The following is a 23,587-nucleotide window of genomic DNA, read 5'->3' as shown; positions in this document are numbered from 1 at the left end:
TCAAATTATTTATTATATTATTAAGTTCTAAATTAGTCATTTGTAAATCATATGAATTAGGTATAGTTCATTGTTGGATATGTTGGTGCGGTCTAACACTCTTGATAGTGTTGGTACAGTCAGATCAATTCAGTATCCAACTTTGTATTTGTATATGATTAAATAGTCCTTTTAGCCTGGTTACGCTGTTCTACAGAGTTGGGATATGGAGAATATCTCACAATGGAAGATTTCATTATGCAACATGTTGTGGGTTATAAACATATAACTCTTATGATCACATAGCGTCAGTATAAATACTTGTGTATTCAAGTCCAAGATAGAACCCCACCATTGCCCCAACAGTGCATGGGGAATCTGCATGAAGTAGTTCTTTCTGTTCTAGGGGGGTGAAGTTAATGTCTGACGTGATAAAGTGGATAGAGACAGTTGGTCCAAATCATGGTTATAGCCAGGTGGCTCTTTGAGGTTGAAAACTCATAGGTCAGAAGTGTCAGACTTTGTAAGTCAGTACAGGTTGGTCAGTGAGTGCTTGTATATGTTAGTATTCAAAAAATGAGACATTGCATTCTCATAAAAAGTGGTGCATTGCATTGTCTGTGTTAAGGCCTCCAGAGATCGTTCTTAGGAGGCATATGGTTCTGGCCTCCTGTTGATGCAGTGTCTTTTCTTGGTCCCCAATCCTTGGGTCCAGCCCAATGTGTTTCACTCTGAAGAAATTGACGTTATCCTTCTTCCCTCCTGGATGCTCCTTTTCCCAATGCTCTGCCAAAGCACTCTTGCATTCCAGTGATGCTGGGTTTCCCAGGTGCTCTCTAATGCTCGTTCTTATTTCAAAAATGGTACTCACCTCACATATCTTGCTGCATACACATACAATCACGTAAATCACATATGCAGTTCTACAGTTGATGCATTCCTTGATCATCATAGTTTTACCATTTGTTGCTATATACTTGTGAATGTTATTCGTGCCATTTTTACACATGCTACATATGCCACATTTATAAAATCCATGTATAGGTTTACCAGTTAGTAAGTGTTAGGCTGAATTCCCTAACCTAGTGAGTCCCCCAGCAGCTTTGCTGGATTTTTGGGGTTTATTTTTTCTCCTGCCAAGAGTGAGACTCTTTTACCCTCACTCTTGGACATGACTTGAGAGTGTTTCTGTGACTTGCTATGTGCTTATGGGCTAGGGGGTATTTTTTCCCCATAGGCTATCATTGGTTTTTGAATGTGTGTTACACAGCACCCTCAGTGCAGTAACACAGGGGTGTCATAGAGACCCCCAAACATAGACTCCACACCCTGGGACTGACTACTGTCTCCCTGGGTCTGTAAAGTCACCATTGACTTTACTAGTCTTAACTTAGGAACTTAACCAGTACAAATCATCTTACTGTGGAAGTACTGGCAGGGGCAATTAGATTGCCCCTGGGTCTGTTGTCGAGGGTGTACTGTCCCGTCCCCCCTCGCCGAGTTCTGGCTGGTGGCAGTGGATACCACGGAAATATTCCACCCGAATATTTCCCAATGGGATTTCCCATTGTTTTTAATGCACCACTTTTTGGTGCAATGTTAAAGATACCGCCGGTTTATTTATTTAATATAAATTCACCGGTTGGGATTTTTTGCCAGAACTCGCCGCCAAAATGGCGTCTAGGTTCACTTCAGTAACCCTGAACCCGAGTCGAGCCTTTGTTCCACACTTTTGGCGGGCTTCTGCACGGAAGCCCTTCACAGTGGTGCCATTCTGTCTGGGTACCACAGGGGGTGTGGGAGGGGGTTTAGGCACCCTGGACTGAGTTGCCTTGCCAACTCATGTCGCACTCTGGTGTGATTGGCCCAAGTGGTGAGCCACCCCGCTCACCACTTAGCATGTTTGAGTGACAGCTAGGCTGTATGAATGGGGGTTTGCTGCATAAAAGCAGGGTTTTTGGGACTGGTTCTTCAGAAGTTGCCACAGGACCTAAGAAGCCGAAGAGGGAGAAGCCTAGCCGACCTGCCAAGACGACGCCACCGGTGGAGCCCTGCGGAACCGTCTCACCACTTTTTCCGACGACAGAGGAGATCTCCCGCCGGAGAGTCTCCTTCCCTTCACTGGTGGGGACAACCAGTTGCTGCCTTCTTTTCGCTGTCCCGAAGCATCTCGTGGCCACCTTGCCTGTGCCCAGAACCCCGGCAACCGGGATACCACTTTTTACCTCAACCGCGAAAGAGGGGTAAAATCCTTTGTGACCGGAAAACTCCACGGCTGGTCTCACCCCTGGTAGTGCAACGACCTTCAGCTTTCCTCCACGTCGAGATCACCTCTTCCTCTGGACGACGCTGCGACTTGCACCCACTACCAGGAACAACTACCACCGCTGGAGGATCCTTTCCACTTTTAAAGGTACTGTGTTCCGCCCGGCTTCCCTTGCCACCGATTGTACGGGGTAGATTTAGCCCTCGGCTCTCGAACCTAGGTAAGCCTGGGACACCCTAACTAAACTTTTTCTAAATTCAGTAAAACCTTTTCTACTTACCTGCAAAGACTTGTGATATTGTGTGATCTTGGGCATATTTTCGCCTGGCTCTCTCTAAAGCGGGCCACGAACCAATTCTCCTTGTTCCACAATTGACTGCCTTTTCTAACCTTATGTGAAAAGTGTTTTACCTTGCTGCTGTCATTACTTCTGCTTTTTTTCCCTCCCTTTTCTAATAACTTGTTGGAGTGCCATCTGATGTTAAGCGCTCACCTCTGTTTGGAAATAAGTGGTGTTAGCTTAGACTTGTCCAACAAATGACTAGGGATGTACATATAAGTAATAGTGACTGTGTTTTGACTTACTTATCTTTTTCTGTGCTAGTGTAATTTATGAGTGTGCCTTTTAAATAAATAAGTATATACTTTTACACCTAGCTCTGGTCAGCGTTTGCTTGTACTACTGTGCCTCTGTACCTATCCTGTATCCTCTATATACTGCCTAACTCTTCTTGAGGGAAGTCTGACTGCTCAGCCACAGCTACCACAGTGAATCTGTGTGGTACAGACTGCTACCAAGTGGGTTTACTGCCAACACCTGTAATCTTAAATCTTTTGCAGTGGTCCCAGAGGGAACTGCACAGGTTTCTGCTTAACAGTAAGCTTGTCTGTAGTTTTTGTTTTTAAGTGTTTATGAAGCTTGGACTCAATTTGGGGCCTAGTGTTGGAGCTTTGGTATAAGTTATTACGGCCTTTCTGAGCTATAATCCCTTAGGTAGGGGTCCAATTGAAGTTGATAGCAGTTTTCCTGGAAGATTTTATGAACTATACTGTTATTCATGGAACATTGGGTTATTAATCTTAGTTTGTCGCCATCTCCTTTCGCTTCCTTCTGTCTTGGTATCAGAAATTCTTTCTGGTCGCTAGAGTTGTAATTTATTAAAGCTTTGGTAATGCAGTTGGTAGGATAGGCTCATGTTAGGGATCTGTTCTCAATCAGTGAGCTCTGGTGAACTTGTCCACGGGTATATTTTCAATAGTTATTTTTAGGTGACAACTATTTGCGTGCAGTTTGGTGTTGGCCTCTGTTTTTTTTAAAAAGGTCCTGGTCTGTATGGACCCCTCTTCTATGTAGACATACAGGTCTAAAAATGTGACTTCTGTATTGCTCATTTCCATTGTGAACTGTAATCTAAAAGTGTTTTGATTCAAGTAGCCACAAAAGATCTGTAACTCTTTATCATCTCTATTCCATAAGATGAAAATATCATCAATATATCTAAGTCATTTGATCACTTTGCTTGATAGTGTCGGTTGAGCATATGCATGTTTGAGTTCAAACTCCCCCACCACAAATAAATTTGTCATCGACGGCGCAATACCTGTGCCCATTGCAATCCCCTTTGTTTGTTTGTACATTGTTTCATTGAACATAAATATATTGTTGTTAAGTACAAATCCCAACATTTCCTTTATCATTTCCATGAATTGGTAGTATGATGCATAGATGTTCCGATAGGTATGGTCTATTGCTCTTAGAGCGAGTTTGTGGTAAATACTTGTGTGTAAGGCTTTCACATCCGTGGTGGCCAGAAGATATTGGTATTCCCATATTATTGAGCTTAGATTCTCCAGTACATACATTGTATCCCTTGTGTAAGCGTCCATTTTGTACACTTATGGTCTGTTATCTATGTATCTTGACATGCTCTGAGTAGCCCATCTTATGCCACTGACAATAAGTCTAATATCTGGTAAGCTGGTATACTCCTTGTGAATTTTAGGCAGAAAATATATTGCAGGTATTTTGGGTTTAGTGGTTATCAGAAAGGGTATCATCATCGTTAATCAGGAGTTTTATGTGCCATTTGTACCCTAAGGGTTTGAGATTCTGTGTGGTATCGTTCAACGAGCTTTTGCTTATTTTCATATAGCATCTTGGGGTCTTCAAATGCAGGTTCCCATCTTAATGTAGTCTTAGTCTGTTAAGAACAACCATGTTTCCACCTTTGTCTGTCTCCTTGATGAAAATGTCCCTGTTAAGTGTTAAGTCTTTGATTGCTGATTGTTCTCTTAGGCTTAGATTCTTGATGAATGTTTTGTTATATTTGTGATTATCTTTATCCATTTGTGTGTCAATGTTTTTGATTACAGACTAATGGGGGAAGATCTCTATACAATTGCCTTGTTGGATGATAGGGATGCATTTAGATTTGTATTCCAGTCCACTCTCTTTAAGTATAACGCAGTGGATTCCTAAGTGGTCAATCAACTTTACTTGACTGTATCTCTAAGTTATCCTCCAGTGATAGGAGTGTTTGTGTGTCCCTGGTGTATGTAATACTCAGATCACTGTTAGGTTGTACAGTGAGTTCTTCTCCTTCAATAGGGTCCAGGTTATGAAAGAATTTCTTCAAGTTGAGTTTTCTCACAAATTTAAAAGTGTCAATTTGGAGGTCGGTGCAGTCCATGCTTTTGTTTGATGCAAACAACAGGCCTTTGTTAAGTTCCTGTAGATCCATATTGCTTAAAACTCTGCTAAAAAGGTTAATACTAGATTAATCTCCTTTATATTCCTTTCTTTCTGAATTCCGATTGTTCTCATTCTTGGTTTGCTTCGGTTCTTGGTTTTGAAGTATGTTGTTCCAGGGGAACTTGGAATCTCACTTGTTTTGGTTTGGTTTGTCTGTTGCCGCAGTGGTATCTCTTTATCTATTCTAAAAACCTCCCTTTGTAAGTCTTTGGTTGTTGGTTATGTTTTCTCCTTTGTTTTCAGTGTCCGAACGCATTGGTGATATTCCTGGAGTGCTGCTGCGTGCTGATATTTGTATTTGTCATCGTATTTTTGTTGGAATGTATTTACCCTATTTTGTCTGTATTCTTTGTCTTCCCTTGAGGTTTTCTGTGCTTCTCTCAATTTAACCTCTTCCTGATGTTCCTTTTAGAATGGCATCCATTGTCTAATAGTGTTTGGTTTTGGTTGCTTCCGGTGCGTATAGCCACATTCCTCCACAAATAACCATATTGTTAAAAACCTTTGTTTTCATATGAATTTAACTTTTAAAAGTGTTTCTATTAATCAAAATTACATATAAATGTAAAGTTATAAAAGTGTTACAGTAACTGTGTACAATGACTACACTCAATATATATTAAAAGAAATCTACAAGACTACTGCATACATATATATGTATATATGTTTTTTAAATTGGTTTATAGCCGTGTATACCAAATGTGCAATTGAGGCTAAATACAGCAACGGCGGAGGTGGTTTACCCGCGACTATGCACATGACCACAGCAGCGTCAATAGCAGTCCCAATCGGTCCAAAAGTTGTGTTGATGCGCCTAAGCAGCTTTGCGCCTCTTTTCACCGGCCAACCGCATTGTGGACTCCTATCTTTCCTAGCTGCATCAACAAACGAGCCAATGTCACACCGGGATACATTGATGCAACTGTGCCCATGCTGATCCACGACATACGTGCATGCAAAATCATCCAGTAGAACGTCAATTTACATTGACAGAACTACGCATCCCTGTGCCTCACTCTCCAGTCAATCATATTATGCGCCACGGCTTCGCGTCTACACGTCATTGTTACCCACATCTATGGACCGTCCAATTGCATGTTCAGATGTATTGACGGGGCAACACTCACGCTGTATGATGGCATCCGTGAGTATGACACTGTCCAATTAGCGGGCGCGGCAGTCTGTAGCCACAAATAATCACCATAACCACAAAAATTAAGTTTACATTTATCATTGCTTTGTGTACTTGCTAGTGAAAGGTTATCTGAATAACTGCAAGAACCTTTGGCAACCCCTTAAATTCTTTATCCTTTTTACTCACTTGTCCCCTAATCCTATTTTCCTTTGTCTTGTGATTTGCTCCGTGTTTCTATTCTTTCTTTTTACTTTCTTTTTTATTTTATTTTTAAACATTTTCATTTTTTGAGGCATTGGCCCTCATTACGACCCTGGCGGAGTGGGTTTACGCCAGCGTTATTCGCGGCGGACCCGTCCGCCCTACTACGAGTTCCCGTAGCGCCATGGAACGTTTTCCGCCTGGTTTTCCCGGGCGGAGAAATCCATGGCGCTACGGGACCTTGATGTTAATTACGCCACCGTATTTTGCGGTGGCGCAATTAACGCCTTCCCCACTCCCATTATACCCTATGGGGCAAAAATGGGAATGGGGAAGGGTAAAATGGGGAATGGGGATTTACCGCCCCGCCAAGGTCGGCATGGGGCGGAAAATCCGCCAACCTCCATGGCGCTATCGGCAGCTTTCCGCCGTGCTCCGCGGTGCATTTAGCACCGCGATTTCCGCCAGGGTCGTAATGAGGGCCATTGTCTTTTTCATGTTGTCATTTTTATTGTTTTAAATATTCCTCCCCGGTTGTACATTCCAACATGTCCGACCACGATAGTACCAGCAGTGATGACGTTATCATTTGGGTCCCCAATGCATCGGCACTCAGGAAGAAGGTAACTGGGATGAATACCACCGCTGACAGTTGGCGCTAAGCCAAAGTCAAAGAAGACTGTTCTAGAAAAGAGGCATTGGAGATACTTTGCACATTATACAACAAAGGTCTATGCCGTGGGCCTTCAAATGTTCCATCTCAAAGCCTTGCAACATCTATCATGATCAATCATCTAGTGCGAGTCCACTGTGATGCTGTCAATGATTACTAACGGAAATCACACGAACATCACAAAAGAAATATGCATGGGTTCCATTCCTTGCGTAGATGGAGATCAGCACCTCCATCCACCTGTGCAACATCATCACCAACAGCAAATGAATCCTTAACTTCAGTGGTGTCAACTGCACAGACTACTGTTTTACCAGCTCCCGATCTTTCCATGATGAATGTCCTGTGTGAATGATGCCTCAAATGGGTAGCGAAGGGAGGTGCCACAGTGAAGTAATGGGGGAGGTTAATTGCTGAAAACCAGATTACCTCTCATCCTTAGTTTATTTTTTTTTTAAGTGGCAATCTACTTTCCTCCCTTTAAAAAAATAAAATAAAAACAAAACAAATACAAACAAGGTTTTATTTTAATTCCCTTTGTTATATGTTTCATTCTTATGTGTTTTCCTCTCCTATTTCACCACCCTTTTTCCATCATCCAAAACAGCCCTTTTAAGGGCCAACTTTTATGTTACAAAAATATAGGCAAGAGACTTTTCGTAGAAAAGAGACTTAACCATAGAAGTGCCCGAATGCTGAGAGCGGAACTATTGGCTTGTGCTGGGAAAGCTCAAGCGCGTGCACCAGAATCCTGCCTTGTCCAGTGCTTAAAACGTGCAGAAGATAGACCCCGACTACTGCATCCAGACTTATTATTTGTGAACACTTCCTTCTTTCTTATGAACATTATCCCACACTTCTTTTTGTATTTAGCGCAAGGATTGGCAATATGTTTTTCTTAGTATAGGCCCTTTTATTTACCAAGACGCCACTAGGACTGCCTCATTATTGTTTGATGGTTTCCCATCTTAGATTTAGGTTTAGATTAGCTATTTTTCCAACCTACCTACACAGTGTAATAAATACTCTTGAACTGTGATCACTTGCGTCCGTCTTTACTGTTGCCACCATGAGTTCCTTACAGTACCAACTGATTTCATTTGTTAGCCCTTGGTGTCGCCAGAGCTAGTGGTAGGCACTATACTATTCTTAGATCGTGAGGGGCTGCTGGTGTCTGCCAAAAGAATTGTGGTCCTAAGTACAGATATTCAAGGATGCCAGTGGCGCACAGTTTTATGCATTAACCTCACTCTACCCCTAAAGGAGTTTACAGATGCCAATTTGTTTGAGGACAATAATGATGACAGGGAAATAATACTTGAAATATGCATCCCTTGCCTTTGTGAGATCATGGTACAATACCAAAGGGTCCAGAGCCCTTTATCGCTGTTGTCATGCAATCCCTGTTCGACCAAGCAGACTTAAAACAGGTCCCCACAAAGTTATGGACAACCTTCAATAAGAATCGCACTAAAAGTCGGGGCAGTGTTACCCCCGGGTGAAGCAATACCAATTATCCACGGAGGCTGAAGAGGGGGTGAGAAACGCAATACAAGTCTTACTACACCAAGGGATCATAGTACCCTCTACCTCACCATGCAGTACGGGCATACACCCCATCAAAAAGGCGACGGGGCAGTTGGATAATGATCCAGGAACTTTGCCCCCTCAATGACGTGCAGAAAGAATTTCCACTCGTTCCAAAACTGGCCTCCATTTTGTACAGTATTCCTCAAGGAAGCAACCCATTTCACGGTGGTCAATTTAAGGAATGCCTTCTTTTTGGTACCCCTGTATCCAGACTCACAGTATCTCACAGCATTAACACATGGCGGAAAGTGCTATAAACATATTTGTTTGCCCCAAGGGTACTGCGAGAGTCCCAGCATATTTAACAGGATACTGCACGAAGATGTGGGTAACATTTAGGTACCCAGCACAGTAATTCAGTACATAGAGGATTTGTTAGTGTACAGTGACAGTTAACAGAACTGTTGCAGACTCCATTGCCCTATTGCAACGTTTAGAATGTAAGGAGTATGAGGTTGACAAGGCCAAGCTCTAGTACTGCCAGCATGAAGGACTGCAGACAGCAAAAAAAATGTCCCTGACAGGGCAGCAAGAGTTCGTGTCACACCCAGACCAGTTACAGTAAAAGACATGCAGAAATTCTCTGGGTTATGTAACTATTGCAGGGCTTGGATTCTGGAGTATGCAGCATACAAAAGGCCACTCTTACAGCGCCTCAAGGAAGCACAAAAGGAAAACAGCAAAATACAGTGGACCGCAACCATGATTCAGAGTTTCAATGAGCTAAAAGAAGTAATTTTGACAGCCCCCGTTCTTGCCACCCCAGACTACACGCATATTTTCACACTCAAATGGTACACCTTTGACAGCGGCACTAACGCAAAAGAGCACAATGGGCTACAAGCATCTGGCCTACTATAGCGGTACACTAGAGTGAGTGATGCTGGGTGAATAATTGACATGCAAACAAGCTCTCGCTGCAGCTGCCTTTGCAATTGAGAAAAGCTCCACAATTGTGATGGGGTGCTCAGTGATGTTGTACGTGGAACACTTAGTATTTGCTATAATAGTACAATCAAAGTCCACTCTCACCACCCAACAGGCATCAGCGTACAGGATTATCCTCTCAAGCCCACATATCCATGTTGTAAAATGTAAAACTGTGAACTGTGCACAGATGAAGACTTCCAGAAACATGATTCTAACTGTCCCTCATAGGTGATAAATTGGTGTTCAACTAATATTTCTGGGAAAGGTTTTATCTAGACTTTATTGGGAGATTTAAAAGTCTTCACATGCTCTGAGAACCTGTTTAACCTTTTTCGTTCCTCTAAACTTTCCTTTCTACCAACCTCAGAATTTACAAAGTTCAAAGGTGATATATAAATTCCATTACTGCCTGATTCTGAGAAACTATTTTGAAGTGCATTTTTATTGTTGCACATTGCCCTTTTAAATAAATGCCTATTTAAAACTGACTGTTAAATAAATCATTATTTTACTTGAAAACCGTGAGCGTAAGTGTTTTTTTGATACTTGTATCGGTGAATTTCGATGCTACAGCTCTACAGCTCACATTTACCTCTCTTGAGATAGGTCTGGCTGCTCAGTCACACTACCAACTTGTGTAGTACAGACCTTTACAATAGGTGGGTTACCCAATACCAAGAGGACTGGGCTGCTGTAGTCTCCCCTAGGGTTGTGCAAATTAACAAGGGGGGTGCTGGGTGTCCCTATGCCAGATATTAGTCCTGGTTACGAGAGTTCTACCCAGAGAGGCACAGCGCCACCCTACTGATGAGGTCCAACCAGACCGAAACACGTGTCTGGGGTTGCTGTTGGTACTCTTGTTCAGAGGAGAATTGCCTAGTATTTCTGTGCTGGACTGCCCCAGGGCAGGACAAAGACTGAAATGTTTTGGATATTTCTCCTGTGTGAAAGATAGTGAGCTAAAGAATCTGGGTAAGGCTCTCATAACCAGGACTGATGTCTGGCAGAGAGACTCCCAGGACCCCCCTTGTTAATTTCCCCCAGGGTTACTACATCAATACTTGCCTAACGGGGAATGCAGCCACCAGTGCAGCAGTAAAAGCAGCAGCAGATCTCCTGGTGCCAACACCTGCTGATCATGTCATCGCAGCCATCACCATGAGGCCAGACACAAACCCACAGCAATGTCCATATTGCATATTATAGAGCTTCAGTGTAGGGCACCACAGGAAGAATGAGAGATCAGGCTCAAGCATGCAAGCGTACAGTCTCCAGCTGACTTCTTGTGGAGGCAACAATGCACTGGGAAAGTAGTTAGGCCTGTGGCACTACTGCACACAGCCTTTGAGCAGTTGCACTACCCCTCTCACAGCTCCAAACAACACAGTGCGGCAGACATGGTCCACACCGAATCTCCAGGAACAACTCAACTGTGGTCATGCAATCAACCACCTGTAAAGTGTTCAGTACTGGAACGACTCTCTGTACATTGCGAGGCACTCTGCCCCACCCCATCGGGCCGTTCTGTAAGCTCATTGATTGAAACAGTTTATTCTATGCCAAAATTGGAGTCCTATTGGATCAAACGGGCATATGCCTATATATGTAGGGGTAAAAACCAAGGTTCTAATATCATATGGATTCACTATATTTCTGTCCATCTGAAGATATGAAACATTGGATCCAATTTGAATAAGTAGGGTGCACAGTTTGCTTGTGCTGCTATCTAATATCATTGAAGTTCGGTGCCCTAAATCCCCCTTTATCGTATGGTTCAGCTAGCATTGACCATTTCATAAGAACCACGCCAGAGTGCCACTTGAGCTGTAATATGAATTATTCGAGTTCCTTAAAGAAGAGAGGCCCAGGCCATATGGATATGTTTTGAAAAATAGAATGAAACCTTGCCCACTATTGTGATTGGTAACCATTTCAATCTATCCGTTTTGCTTGCTAGTGTGTTCAAGTATGTTTTGATGATTATTTTTATATAGCAATTCCCTGTGTCAGAGATTTTAACAGCCAGATATAGTATTCCCAATAGGGCCCAATTAAAGTTGTTAATGTCGATAGGCTCCAGAGTATTTTTATTGGGAGAAAAAGCTCAGACTTTGCTCTGTTTTCCTGCAAGCCCAAAAGATGCCCAAATGGGGCCATGTCATTCATAATGGGTTCTTAAATATCTCGCGGATTACGAATGCATAACAGAACATCATCTGCATACAATGAGATATTAGTCATTTCACCGATCTTAAGCCCTCTACACGAACGATAGTGCCTCATCATATCCGCTAGTGGTTCAATGATGATGGCAAATAATAGTGGGGATAGCGGGCATCCTTGTAGTGTGCCTCTACAATAATGTATAGGGCCAGAAAATGTGCCATTGGTGCCAATCATAGCTGTGAGATACGTGTATAACAGGCGGATATAAGATATACTTTGAGGACCAAACCCTCAGTAGTGTATTAACGCCCTAATCATGTATTGCCAGGAAACAGAATCAAAGGCCTTCTGATCAGAGTGTGGGTAAAATTGCCTCGTGGGAGGGTCTATTTGAGCCATGATAGCAAATGCTCTGTGTAAATTCAAACAGCTAGTTATGAATGGTATTATTCCTGATTGATGTGGATATATAAAATGTTCCATCAATGGAATTTGCCAAAATCTTGGCGAAGATCTTAACATCAGATTTTATTAACGATAATGGTCTATAGGACCCACACAGATCCACAGGTTTTACAGGTTTCAGAAGTACTGTAATGATTGGTTCTCTCATGGATGCCAGTAGCAGTCCCCTCACCATAGTTTCCTCCCATACCTCCAGTAAGTTCTTACTAAGAAGGGTCTTATAGCATTTTTAAAATTCTGCAGAAAGCCCGTCAGATCCAGTGGCCTTACTCAAAGGGAGATTTCTCAATGGCTCTAGAGATTTCTGTCATTGTTATTGGTAAGTCTAGTTATTCACCAGTGCCCTCCAATAATTGTGTCAGCAGTAAAGAATCTAAGAACTCATTGATCAGTACTGTAGTACATGTATCTTTCTGTATTTAAAGGGTGCTGTAAAAATTCCCAAACACAACATTCATTTCCATATTAGTTAAACACGCGACCCCCATGAGCTTGAACATAAGGGATGTTGATCCCCCCCATTATTTTGTTGAACCAAGTGTGCCAAGGTTCTCCCAGGTCCAGGCCATCACTGCAGTATCGAAAAATGTAAGTTCCCTGTCTGTATTTGAACACAATGTATCCAATACCTCGCTAATAAGTTGAGGTTTAGCTGGTGTGCGGACGGGCTTCTGGACATCCACTTCACTATCATGTATGTCCTTATGTATAACTTTCATGACCCCAAATTCTAGAGGCCTAGCTATTCTCCTAATATACACATTGAAGGCTTCCCATAATGTACCTATCTCCTCAACTGTTCCCTTTTTAATGTCAAAGAATATTGTGATATCTCCTATGTTAGAAGAGAAACCATATTGTGTAGCACCATTGACTAAACCTTCAAGGGCAGCATTGAGATTGTCCCGGTGTAAGCACTAAATTTACTAGGATCCGTGAGTGGTCAGAGTATAACCTGGCTAGTATTGTCATTGAGGTGACCATTCCCATCAATAATGGATAAAAGGTGCCATAGATCAATTCTAGAGGTGGAATCATAAACTGTGGAATAATACGTGTAATCCCGATCTACCCAGGATGTGGTTCTCACCACACAACTAACCCTAGGGAATGCATGCCCTCGGTCTGCACCTTAGCTGCTTGTATCAGGCTTCTGGGAGTTATGTCCCTGCCCCATAATATTGGTACCTGTAGTAACCAATGGCACATGTCAATAATATCAGTGTTAATATGGGGATCATTAATATTGGGCCCATAAATGTTTAAAAGAAGTCTCAATTATGCAATATACTGCCAAATATTGACCACATAGGTCCACCAGGGACTTAGTATGTGTAAACCTATGCCTCTGATGTGCTAAAATCAGCACACCACTTACATGAATAAAGTATGATGTCTAGTATTTATTCACTCATGGAGTGTGTGAATTGGGATATGATCCTATCTGTCACATGTGTCTCTTTCAAGAAGATAAAGCTACACATTATGGCGTTCAAGATGTGCTAGTAGTCACCACATTTGTACAGGCTTGCTTGTCCCTGGACATTCCATCTCATGCATGTTACCCCATCTATCATGCCAAGATAGTCATAAGCAATACTGCAGGCGAAACATAAGCACATTCTCTCTCCCTACAATGATCCAATTGCACATTGCATGCATCATATCTTGTCTGTTTACCCTGAGCATAACCTTTCCCCACGTTCTTCAACCTTACACCCACCGCCCTCATCACACCATATAACTTTGTAAAGTCCCACCCGTTAACCCTTAAACATAAGCAAATTAGCCTGGTGAAGATTGTGATAGGCAGGCATGCCACCATCTGAATTCCAACAAAGCACAATCTAGAATAACACTATGCCAACTAAAGCACAACATAATTATGATTAAAGTGTCAAGTAGGCAATCCAGGATTTTGCTACAATGGAGACCTATCTCACAAAAGTTTTCTTCACCCCCAGAAATGTGTTCTGACCTTGTTGGAGTGCAATAGAAAAGTCTGGATATATGAAGATCCTATTCGACCCAAGATGTAGTTCGCCTTTCTCTCAAGCCACTCTCAGGATAGCATCCCTTTCTTTATAGTTAAGGATCCAAGCTATTACCGGTCAAAGTAGGGGCACCCAGTTTAAAGGTGGCCAACAAAGACTTATGGACTTGCTCCACGAGGAAATGAAGAGAAAGAGGGGGCTGCTATAGTATTTTTAGTCGTGTGATCTCAACACATTGTTCCATATTGCCTCCTGTGGGATCTTCTAGAACTCCCAGTATGCACATGTTGCGTCTTTGTGATCACAATTCCTAGTCATCACATTTCCTCTGCATAGCCCTAACTGCAGTGATATTGCACTCAAGTGCTGATTTCATGGTGGTCACCTAATCGTCAACCATCACTACCCTCATTTCAGTTCGGTAATGCAGTCCTGAGCCTTCTCCAGTTATCACTCAGTGCAGTGATATTAACAGTAATGTCATCTAACTTGGAGTAGACAGAGGGGAAGGCTGCTGCCATATTTGTAAGGATTTTCTGAAACTCTGAGGGTTCATTTGTGGCTACGTGAGAATTAGCACCGCCAGCAGGACTCGGGCTGGGTCCTCTCATCGTGGTCTTCATGTAGTTGTTCATGCTGCCCTGTTTCTTCTGCGAACCTTTTTAAGTCATCATTCAACATCCAGACATGAAGCCTAGCACAGCAATATTCTGCATTGTGCTAGTGGGCCAATTTTCTCAGTGTAGCCGATCATTAATTTCAATTAGGGTATAGTGCAGAGCACAGAGATGCGCTTTGCTTCCTTTACTGACATGCTCCACCCAGTGTTTCTAGTGCTAGTTTGAGGAAGGCAATGTAGGAGGAAATAGCAATCTAGCATCAATGGAGTCAAAGCAGGTTGTCCCCTCACCACGGTGTTTGTGTTCACAATTTTATTCTTTAGTCTTCCTATTTCCTTTACTTTTCCCTGCCTCCTTTTATCGTATCAACATTCCCCAACAACAACTTCAGGTCTTGCATGATAGTGAAAGCAGCACCGAAACTCCAGAGCCCATCCACACACACAGGGATCACACTGCATCTTCGGGGCAGCGGCCTTGAGCATGCCAATGTTCCCAGCACTCTCCCTAAGTGAAGATGGAAAGTCTGAGGTGCCTTAATCAGCCAGGAGTCATCAGGTGATGTACCGCGGCTCAAGCAATTGTCTCAGAATTAACCAGGCAATGAGGCCTCCTGGGCGTCAGCCTCCCCTAAGTACCACCCTCAGTCGAGGATCGCCTGTCTGTAGCGTTCTGCTCAACAGGGATCACTCGGAGAGACCGTCCGTGTGCGCCGATGGTCAGGAAAATTACACTCCACGAGACTCTTAGATCCTCATCATGTATATTGTCCAGTCTTGTATAGCGAAGTTCAGAACTTGTGGGTGCAGCTGAGATTCAAACATTGTCTTGGCAAAATCCTCAAATAACAGCAGCCATCTTACATGCTGCCCAACTCCATCGTGACAGGCAGCTTTTTAAGTAATTTACAACTGCCATTTTTCTTAGTAACCCTCCAAAAAATGTATTTGCAACCTACCGTTCCATTGCAGAAGCGAGAGACCTTATACAAAACAGCACACAATTGTTGGAGTCCCTCTACTGAGAACAGTAGAGGTAGAAATTGTAGGTCCCTCTGTTATTCTACATTTTTCCTGTAGAGAAAAAATCGCAACCACTGCCCTTCAAGACGAGCAGAAACCTTTTTAATAGGTAAATGGAACGGGGCGATGAAACATACATCACTGTTGCCCACTCTTTCACCACCTTTCACATATAAAGTATAAAAGGTTTTTGAAAAAAACAGATGTTGCAGCCAATGTCGGCTTGAGTTCCTATCTAGAGCGAAGCCTTTGTGCCTCTCTGGTTCCTTTCTCAGATGGCCAAGGGTCTGCACCAGGGGTGCCTGTATTGTGGCTGCAGCAATATATGTACAATTCCGAGAAATAAAGTTGGTACCCTTTAGTGCGCTCCTTGGGAAGAATTACTCAATCACTTGGTTATGTTAATTCCAATTTGTTTATTCAGTATAGGTTCTGGATACTCCATACACTTAAAGTTTCAATAAACAAACTTTGTCTCCCAAATTGTCTAACACGTGTTTCCCCATGACTTTAGCCACGGTTCCTCAGGGGAGATTCTAAAGTGAAAAAAGAACCCAAGTTCATACATTGTATATAAACAGAGACTTAAGTGCATTAAACCTCTAGTTTCATAACCGTTTCTATCTGAGAAGAGGACATACACTCACCCTTGTCATGTTTCTCATAATTCTGATTCAGTATTGATTGGTATTCAATTTTCTCTCTCATCGGCTCTCTATTTGTCTTCCTTTTGTTCTTTTTCCCTTTTTTTTCCCTTTTTTTCCCTATAAGAAAAATGCACAAAGCTCATATGCTTTGGTTCACATTCTAATACTGGCTATTAATGTGTTATATTTCTGAACAGCAAAGCAGTCTTTGCTGTCCTATACAGTGTGCTGTGTCCTTCCTAGCCTATATAGAATGGCATTTTAGTATTGGTCCATTATTACTAGTATAAATTCTGCATTTGCATTGGTATTCAGTTTGATTGAATTTATGCACCCTCTATGAGGTAGCCCTTTACATTTCTAGAGAAAATTATTTTAAATTGCTATAGAGTTTACCTTGTGTGTAGATTCTTGTGGATTCAAAGATGTTCCTTTCTCTCGGTACGATTGCCTCTGTGCATCCGTGGTTCCCGGATGCATCTTACCTCAATTCTGCTTCTGTTTATATATCGCGGAGCACGTCGCGTGATGACGTCATCGCGTAATGTGCCACAATGACGTCATACGCGTCTAAAAACGTGCGGGGGCCATCTTGGATTTGGTTTTTGTGAGGAAAAAAAATATATATATATTTTTGTGTTTCTATGTTGTAGCCTTCATTTTTGTACAAATAATTTTCAGGTTGCATTGCTATTTTGCAAGGGAATGGATTTATTTTCAAAGAACCCCTAAGCTAACACTAATGTCTTCTTTAATTTAATTGTGTCTCTAAATGTTGTTGTATCTATGCGTATGTGATAGCATCAACACGTTGGATCCAGCTTTCCATTTACTATATTTCAGTGTATGTGGTATAGAGTATACAGGCTCTATGTATAAATGAACAACAAGTTGCTTATACATGCTTTCAGTGGTAGACAGAGAGGTACTTAGGATGATGCACATATACAATCAATAGTGTTTTTATAACCAGTTTGCCATCTCTGGATCTGTGTTTAGACCAGTTTGGCATGTATCCATTATACAAATCCATTTTGACTCCATTCTCCTTAATATAAGTTCTCTGTCTCCTCCTCTTTCAGGTTGCTCGATTTTTTCCAGTCCAATGATTTTGATGTCCTTGATGTCTGATTGTTGGTGTTCTTTTGCAAAGTGTATGGCCATTGGGTACCTTGCATCCCCGTTCTTGATTGCTCTAAGATGTTCCAATATCAAAGTATAAAAGGTGTAGGACATACAATTGACCCTTTTGTGCATTAAAAAAATATCTACAGCACTACTATGACCCACTGCTGTATGCTATCCCTCCCCCTTTAGATCAAGAGTGAAAAATGAAGAAAAAAAATATTTTAAGTATAATAAGTATTTATGATATATTACCACCAGGGGTCTGCCAGCAATACCATTACTACTACCACTGGAGCATGTTAAATTCGGAATCGGATGGATTTTCTGGACTACTTTGGGGTGTAGTGGTAATTGAGTCCAACGATATTGATTCTACAAAATCCATCTAACTCATAGTGAGGCCCTCATTTGTATTTTTTGATTTGTTCACTTTATCATTGATTTGATTCCATTCATTAACATTGAATGCCATTAGGAACTCATATACTTTCATTATAATGTTAATCCCTTTTCCACTGCCATTATAGAAGGTCCAGGGAGGACCTGCCAGTCAATATACTGTTCCTCAGGTAGGACTTGCACTTGACATGGATGGGCATGGTCTGCACAATCCTTTTATATAAAATGATTTTCTTGTTTTTCTTGTTTTTCATGTTATCAATTGAACTGTATTGTGTATTATGATCTTTTACTGAATATTTGTGTTAGGTTTTTGCATTTCACTAGTTGTACATCTCTCATGTTTTATGTGTATGGTTTGAGCTTGGCCCAGGATGATAAAGGGTAAGACGCGGAATACCTTTGGCTTCTATTGGTTTGCCTATCAATAAACCTCAAAATAAAAATGCTTTGGGCTTTCTTGCACTATGGTTCTGTAGGGTATTTTGTGTAGATTTGGGGCCTGGCGGTATTGTCTTACCGCCAAAAAATAATTTAGCAACAATCACTCCTTGTATTCAGATTGGGTTATGTATAATAATAATACAGTGGATATGCATTATTTCAGTACACAGACATGCGTGGTTGGTATGCGTGGTTGGTATGCGTGGTTGGTGGTATTTTTGGTGAGCATAATTCCTTTTATTTGTGGCCCCAATATCCAGAACCCCTTATTTTCGTTTAGATTTTTCGTGTAATCACTAGAGAGACCTCAGGCTTGCATTTCAGGAACACCACATTTTCATTTTTAGTGTGCCACCATGGGCAATTTCTCGCTGTCTTATCTACGGCAGCGAGCTATAATGCGGTATCTATCAACAACTTATTTACATTTGGTGAGCTATGTCCAGGGCCTCCCTTTCTGCCGACTCATAGACCTCCGGCAGACTATAACACACACAGTTAGTTATAATTGCTCATACTGAATGACATTGTGCACACAGCTGCAGCCAAATCTTATTTTTAGCTACCTTAAAAATGACAATTGCACTGTCTAAACATCTCCCCACATCAACAGCACTGTATTGGTAAATGCACAAAGGAAAGAGAAAATAAAACACACCACCCATCTGCTTTCAGATATGTTTGTGTATTATAAAAGTTGCATTTAAACACGATCTCACTCTTTTTACAGAAATAAATGAAATAGCCCAGTAACAGCATTATTTGTGATACACTGAGAAGAGAGTGGCGGGGAACAAGAATTCAATTTGCAACATTGAACACGTGGGTAAAGCACAGGAATCTCCTTTCCTACACTGACTGAATATTTCCGCACACACACTCAGCCCCCACACTTCAGCGAGATAATTACCAGGATTGTTCAGCATGTAACTTCTTTGGCTGGTCGCCTTCTGGAGGGGTTCACCCAGCAAGGACAAGCATTTGCTGTCACTCAAACTGGGACTTGTTGACTGGAAATCCCAGTCTCTGCAACCAAGTTGAATCTGCTTTAGGAATCAGGCATCCCCAGCTATCAATCCAGTCCTTCTCCGAGCTGTGTCAAGATGTCTCTCCCCAGCTTCTTCCCAGAGATTATACAAGAAAACTCTGGTTACCTCCTACCAAAGGATCCTAACCAATAAAATTCCATCATGTCCTATCCACCCTCTGCACACAATGGCTTGGCTTATACAGTTTAAACTGTAACCAAAATGATTTCCTGCTTATTCGAGTCTTTGCTTCCTGCAAATACTGTGGACAGAGCGCAGATAGACGCAAAGAAAAAAAAAATCTGAATGTGCGTTTAAAATGAGTTTCAGCCTGCCTCATTTTGCAGTGTAGAACACATTATATTATTAATGAGTTAGCGCGTTAGTTTTTTGTTAATGAGGTTAGTTCATTAATCCTCAAATGTGTCTCCTGCAACAGAGGAATCTCAGGTAAAAAGAAAAAAATTGTGTGCATTTTGAATATGAAAAATAAAATGCGCTTTTAAATGAGAAAATGGTTTGTTTTTAACCTGTGTAGCCTGTCTTCATTTACATCTCCATGTGTTGCACTGGCAACACATAGCTTGGAGTAATTGCATTAAACCCATGCAGTGGCGCTGTATAAAAAAAAATGCTCAATAACACGTCTTGCTGTACCACATTATATCAATGCATCAAACCCATGCAGTGGCGCTGCACTTCAAAAAACATGCTATACATTGATTTTGTGCAGTGGTGCTGCGCTCTGTGCTCCCAAAACACGCTAAACAATCCTATAGTTCTCATGCACTTGTCCAAATAATGTTAAAGCAGTCTGATGACAAAAATAATGAAAATTCCCTCAGCACTAAACATTAAACACAAATTGAAAAGTTATTCCTCACTTTTTCTGAATTCATTACCACCTTTGTTGCCACAAATATATATATGTGGCAAGTTTGGGTGTGGGGGGGGTCTGATTTTCTGTGGTAAAACAACGGATGAAAACTCAGCAAAATGCCATTCAACAAAAGAAATCAAGAAAAGCTAATAGATCCATTGTTAATTACTCTAAAAGAGTTAAGGGGCTCGTTTTATATCATAAACATGATTGGTAAAAAGCAAGCAAACAACTTATATGCATGATTTTAACATACTTGATTTTTCTTTAGTTGTATTGCGGAATGGTGGCAAGGATTGTAATATTTGATTCTTTCATCCCTGTTTTCTTCAACTGCAAATCTTGCAGCATGTCCACCTACATGTGCTTTTTGGCGTGGGTGAAGAATTTCCATGTAGTCCATATAAAAGTCTCCCATCAAGCACATACATTCATGTTGGGAGGCATTTATGATAGTTTGCATAATGAGGGGTAAGGGGTATTTGGTGGTTTCGTCAACTCAGTTTTTCCTTAGTAAATATGGTTGGTCTAGGTTTCTTAGTTTGTCTTTTGCAACAAGAAAGTGAGGCAAGACGGGGGTAAGAAAGGGCAGGGGCTAGTTTCAGATAAGTCCAAGAGGCCCATTCAGGTTTTTGTCTCGGAGGAAGCCGATCGAGGAGAAGGGGGATGAGAGGACCATGGAAGAGGACATGAGGGGAGGGCCTGAATTACTACTAGGTCTGAAGACACTGTTTCACATCCAAACCAAATTAATCTCTGTCTGCATTTATTCAGAATACTCAAGATGATAGTGATTTTCATTGAATGGTGTCCTCTTTTACACCACAGGCTCATGAGTTGGCAGTTACAAGAGAGGAAATCTGTTTTCTTTTAAAGACCCATTCTTCGGTAAATTCTACCGGGTCACCATGAAGAAGTGCTCCAGCAAATTGTATGTAAGAAGTAAGAGTGTAAGTACAAGTGCAAATACGTGTTCCATATGTTGTGTGATAAACTCTATCATATTTTGCTGAATAATTGCTCCTAGGCACCAACTTGTAGGATAAATGCATGTCTAGAGAACATTTTTGTTGATATCGCACACATTGAGTAATGATCCTCTCATAAAATCAATGTAACGTACTTTCTAGAAATTATTACTTCCCTTGTGTAAATGCTAGACACTAACATTGCTATAATAGAAAAAATGGCTGTGTATATAGTTCGCTACCACAATACTAATACTTCACTAATTAGTAACACACACAGAAAGCAGCACCCCACACCTTTCAAATTACATTTATATCAGCCCTGTTGTCTATAGAGGTAAAGCAAGAACAGAAACACATCTGGATTGGGTCCCTGAGAGATGGGGCAAGATTGCTCTTATTACACAAGCTTCAAAAATTGCTTTTGGGGTCAGTTATGAATATTTCTGGTGATCTTGTAAGAAATGTCCAGATGTTGAGAACAGGATCTGGTATTGTAGAGTAGGAATTGCAGAACAAAATTAGAAAATGTAGCTAAATGTAACATTGAGGAGCTTCTTTGTCTTGAAAACACTATCACTATAACTAACAGGGGTTTCTATCCCCAAAAATTTAGTACAACTCTATCAGAGCGCTGGGTTACCTAAACACAGTGCAATATTGAACAGTAAAATCATCATGAATAGGTCTCATTATTTGTAGCATAGCAGATAGCTTTTCAAACATGCAATGCACTAATGATCAGCAATCATTTGGTTGTTATTTTGGAAACAAATATTGATTGGATTATGTTTAGGTTTCAGCCTGTCCACCTATACAAAAAAACTAAGCAAAGCAGGGATGTTTTATAATGAAGACAGCACCGTAGTATGGGAACTTTTGCTTGGTCAGCTGATTCACATAACTGCTTTTGCATATGTCTTTGCTAATTTAAAAATGTAATTTAGTTATTGATATTTTTTATAGTAGTAGCTTACAGAAATAGTTTCACATCACAATGGATAAAAAATAACAACGGCCTAGGCCAATCAAGCAATTCATTTAACATACAGAGTAGGGAACATTCCTATATCACAGCAAAATCAACAAGGATATTTGAAAACATTAATGAAAACAATGTAAGTGCATTCCTGTGATATAGAGAGGGTGTCAAGGCTCTGCAAAGGTGGGAATATCAAACTCGAGGGCCAGGTAGTGGTGATCTTTTGGGCTGGAAGTGGAGCACTGGGAGCTTACTTGTAACAGTTTTAGAGGCCACCCTTAACACAGGGAGTTCCTTCCTTCCCCACTAAAGGTTTCACCCAACAAAAGGTTTAGAAGGTTCTTTGATTCAGCCCTACTTCAGACCCATATCATGACCCGTGGATCCTTCCCCCTCCTGAGCTAACAATGAGCCAAGAACCAGGCCAGTGTACAGGAAATATATTTGTATTCATTTAAATTAAAAGTATTACAGATGTGAATGAATATGTCAAACACCACTTTATCCGTGGCACAACACAATACGTTTCTCTCAAAATAAATAAATCACAAATGTGAGTTGAAAAGAACACCAATCACAATTTTCTACAAATTTCACTTCGAGAAATAATTAAACTGATCAATAACCAAAACACTTATAAATGTAGTGTTGTGCGATTTTGATTTTGCTGTTGGCTTAAAAAAAGCTAGCAGTAGGGTTTCAACATTGGTACAAATACATTTGGCAGTTATGATTTCACCCACAATTTTGGTTTACAATAAACACTGGGTGATTTAATGGTTTGTTTTTCAGACCCCCCTACTTTGGCCTGTGTTGGGGAAGTCTGAGAGAAAAATTGGAATGATTTGGGGAATTTTGGATTTCAGACCCTCTCTACTGAAAGGCCTTTGTTAGGGGAAGGTTTGACCAAAAGATAGACTGTTTTAAGAACAGACACCCCTCTTCCTTAAAGAAGTTGAGGTCAACCAGACAAAAAGGATTACCCAATTAAATAATAAACTATAGTTTTTCAGCACACACTGGGAAGTGAATTTTGTTAATTTTTAATTTTAACACACATCACCCCGTAGTGTTCCACAGTTCTGCCCCCCCCCCCCCACACGCTATAAAGAGGTCATTCCACTCTCAAGGATGGCCTCCCGCTCTCCAACATATGAACCGTTCAGCATTTAGGACTTCCTACCAATAAACCGTTCCACCCAGATGCATTCTCAGCAATCTCCTCTGGGGTTTCCTTGCAGCTGTTAAATGTAAGTTGCAGCAGCACTCTTTGATGGTAAATTTCAGCAGCTCTCTCCCTTCCTCCTAGTGCAGTCCT

The 23,587-nt window shown here is 41.3% G+C and overlaps 1 long non-coding RNA gene across 1 annotated transcript in view; it reads left to right on the top strand.

Moving 5' to 3' along the window:
• The window catches only part of LOC138510942 (uncharacterized), a 1,428,892-nt gene extending 1,407,612 nt beyond the window's left edge, over positions 1–21,280 (top strand). Inside the window, exon 4 of the long non-coding RNA XR_011280485.1 lies at positions 21,148–21,280. This is a non-coding gene — a long non-coding RNA (uncharacterized lncRNA). The remainder of the gene's footprint in view (positions 1–21,147) is intronic.
• Positions 21,281–23,587: the final 2,307 nt, after the last annotated feature.

This window comes from Ambystoma mexicanum, chromosome 6p (genome assembly GCF_040938575.1).
Source record: "Ambystoma mexicanum isolate Mex_15411 chromosome 6p, UKY_AmexF1_1, whole genome shotgun sequence".
NCBI lineage: Eukaryota > Metazoa > Chordata > Amphibia > Caudata > Ambystomatidae > Ambystoma > Ambystoma mexicanum.
The sequence above is the reverse complement of the archived record's forward strand: the minus strand, read 5'-3'. Positions and strand labels throughout refer to the sequence as shown.